The 3,984-nt window shown below is 38.4% G+C and overlaps 1 pseudogene; it reads right to left on the bottom strand.

The window, feature by feature from the left end:
• Positions 1-363: 363 nt before the first annotated feature.
• On the bottom strand, positions 364-3,023 carry LOC146939036 (uncharacterized; annotated as a pseudogene).
• Positions 3,024-3,984: the final 961 nt, after the last annotated feature.

Here is a 3,984-nt window from a genome sequence, read left to right on the forward strand (position 1 = left end):
TGTTTAACTTGTTTTTTTTATTGTTAAAAAAATTAAACTAATGTTTAACTCTATCACAGGTGTGCCATCTCATGGGTTACTCTTTATGCTTAATGTATGTTAATGTATATTCTTTTGACTAATATATGATAGAAAGGAAATCCTACATCAACAATGAATTAATCCAAGTGGTAAGTGATTTGAACGCCTTAAACAATTTAGTGATATATTTTTGTTATAGAATTTTTTTGATGGGATTTTTGTCATAGAATTATTAATTGGTTAGGAAAATAAAAAATGCAATGTGATTGCCAAATGAGTCAATCATACATGCCATTGAAACATATTTATTTTAATGAACAGTTCAATTTTTTTTTTGATAAGCATGGAGAGTGGACAAGCATCAAGCGGTATCATCGACATCCCAACTAGGTTGGTACCCCGAGACACCTCAATCCTATACCGCCACACTCAAAAAAATTTATAAGAAAAAGGGAAAAAATAATTACAAAAAGAGGGGGGGCTAGACCAAAACCCTCAAAAGGAAACAACATAAGCAAACATAAAAATAAACAGAAACAATAGACCCCGAAAAACCAGACAAGGGAATCTGTAATTCGGAAGTCCACATTTAACCCTAAATAAGACAAGACCCACACCCGTGGGAAGGGTGTCTATCCAAACTTCACCAGTTATGGTGTGACCCATAATTGCCAACTTATCCGTGCAACTGATTCCTCTAACATTCCAAAAGAATATTCATTGATCAATGGATTTGTTGTCTCCCCGTGCACGGGATTTAGAAGGCTGCTTTGACATTACTTGTCGTACCTTAATTTTCTGTTTCTGGTTTCTTGTAAGAACATGTAGGGATGTGTCAGACTGAGCTGCTTCCGCTGCTGTCCTTGCATCATACTCTCGGACTCTCTCCCACAAGTCAAGACCATGCTGGATATTTTTGCTAGGATGAACCTCTTGCCGTTGCATACCAACCACCTCATTTGCAGTAACTGTAGATAAATTATTTACCTCCAAAGATGATGTTTTCGTGACAGTAGGTACAATGTCCTTCAAAGTATTAACAGGATCCTCTTGCATGTCATCATGCTCAACATTGGATGGCCTTGTAACAATCTCACGAGCACCCTTGGGACTCTCCTCCAGCTCCCGTGGGCTCACATGATCTTGTCCCACATCATCCTGAAGTGGTTCAGATACATCATCAGTCACTGGGGTCACCAACGACGTCTGAGTTGTCTGTTCCACCCCGTTAGGTCGTATGTCCTCATGCCCAAGAGGGGATGAGTGTGTACCACGCACATTAGACTCCTTGGTACTCTCCCCCAGCTCCCGCGGACTCATATGATTGTGTTCCACACTATCCAGAAGCGATTCCGTATTTTCAGTTACCAAGGGGTTCACCTCCACCTCCCTCGGTACCTTAGTCAACCTCCTCACTTCTACAGGGTGCATGTCATCGTTCTCTACAGGGGAAACAAGCTCAAGCACTGGGCTTTGGAGTGGTAACTCACTCGGAGTAATTAAATCAAACACATTTTGTAGTGGTATACTGAAATTATTAGACCTATCAAATCCAGGAGCAGCCACAGTAGATGAAACAACCGGACCCATCTGAGGGGTAGGAAAGGAAGCCGGTAATGCCAGTGACAGTGAGACCGAAGATGTAGAAATAGGTGCAGTAGTAGCGGCAACTAGAACTCTCTGAGTTGTAGTAACAGTCGAGGCAACCGGGATAGGAACCCATGTCCCATTGTTACCATTGTTCGATGTTGAAGCACCTACATCATTGCTGACTTTGTTTTGCCGAGGAGGTTGTTCCGGGGCTGCCTCAGCAACAACAATCTGTTTCCCACGATCATTCTTGTCCTTCGGAGGTTGCGGGTGTAACCAACGACATGATGAGACATTGTGTCCAATAGAATAACAATGATGGCAAAATAATGGAAGCCTCTCATATTGCACCTCAACTTTGAAGGCGAAGCCTTCTCTTTCGACAAGAATTTCTTCAAAAATTCGCTTGGAAAGGTCTATGTCAACAAGAATTCTAGCAAAATGCCCAAAGGTGCGGTTTCTAGTTGGTCCATCAATATCAATTGGGGTCCCAACCGCACTTGCAATTTCCTTCAACGTTCTCTCCCTCCAATACTCTTGCGGCAACTCCATTAATCGTATCCAAATCGACACATGTGTCTGCTTTTGTGTTTGATATTTGAAGTCTTTAGTCCACTGTGAAAACCGTAGCAAACACGGCTTTAAATTAATTGTGCCTACTGCCCATATTTTTCTATAATCATCCGCCGAATCAAAGAGAAAATCATAGTACCCTTACCAAGAGGTACCATTTTCCAACCAGTCGTCGTCTTCCATAATTTTCCAATTTTAGAACTTAAGTCACGTGCCGAGTACGGTTTATCTCATTTGTTAAGGGTCAGACGAGCCCTCAACGCATTCCTACAGTCTTCTAAACCCTTACGGTATTCCTCCTGACAAATTTTGATGCTCAATGCATCGCCTTTAATGCACGGTGAGGGAAATGGCATGTCCTCTGTTAAAGACGTAAAAGATGTACCCGCTAGAGCTGCTGCAAAAGACTTTGGTGCTTGTGGCACATTCTGAACCGGTGCAGTAGGTGCTGCAGTTTGAACCATTGCTGAGACAGATGGTACTGAATCAGACACACACGGCCAGTGGCACGTGTATGTCATCTGTGGTCCGTTAACAATTCACCAGAACAAAGTATAACACCGTCGATTGTTGAAGAAATAGGTTCAATGAAAACAATAACCACAACCGAATGGAATTCGCAGTTCGTGGATCAATTACCACAACCGAATGGATTGTAGAAACAAGAACAATTTCCAATTAATATCAGAATCCCACCACCACGATTGAAATTCACAAATGGACAAAAGTAAATAATGATGGCAGCAACCTTACGTGATGCATATATTAATTCAAAGGTTATACAATTAGCAAAAGAATCAACAAAACCTGATGAAGCGTATCTGTTTGGGCAAATTGATTCCACCCCATGAACAGTTCAATTTGTGTATCCTTCAAAATCAGAAATAAAATCCACTATATTAAGTATTAATCCTTCAAATTCTCTAATTGGGCAAGGATAGACATTTCACTCACAGGTTAAACTTGAGTTCGTCCATGTATGAATTTCTCTAATTCGTAGCTAAACTATCTTCTTACTTATGTGTCATCTTTAAAAAACTTTACTGCTTTTTGTTTTTAGAGATAAAACTCTATTACTTATATATCTACTCTATAAGACTCCTTAGTTTTATTATAAATTATAAACTCTTATGTTTACTTTATAATAAGAAAGTAACTTCCAAATAATTTTCTCATTAAAAATCTTAAATGATTATGTCTAATAATCAAGGAAATGTGGTAATGATGTAAACGTTTCAAAAATTTCCATGCAAATATGCCAAATAATAAATAAATTGATTAGTGTTGTGTGGATATAATTTAAAGTCCAAAACTCTAAACATTACAACGTATGGCTTAGACACAACCGAAGAGATAGTCAATCATAATTTTAAAATTTATTTAATCGAAATTGTGGCCTTTGAATATCAACACACACTATTTTAGTTTATTTTCTCCATTCAAGAAGAATAAGGTATATGATTTTGAGATTATTTTTTCCGTCCATATAATACCAATTTTCTTAATGATTTCAGCAAATATTAGAAGACTAAAATGCAGAATTGTGTATATCCTATGGGTTTTCTCTCACCAGAGAGTGTCCAATTGTTCCCACACTCTTCACTTCTCTTTGACTCATGTGGTAGTCACAAATTAGTGGTTTTTGACACAATCCTTAACTATGTTTATTCTCACCCTTCATTATATTTCTATTCATTCAACTATGAAATTCTACAGACCATTGGTAAGATAAAGAGTTGAGAGATATAGAGAATAATGCCCCTAAAATATGATATATAGAAGGGTAAAGGAAATTATCGA

This window comes from Medicago sativa, chromosome 3 (assembly GCF_051527215.1).
Source record: "Medicago sativa cultivar Bolivia chromosome 3, Bolivia_mono, whole genome shotgun sequence".
Classification (NCBI taxonomy): domain Eukaryota; kingdom Viridiplantae; phylum Streptophyta; class Magnoliopsida; order Fabales; family Fabaceae; genus Medicago; species Medicago sativa.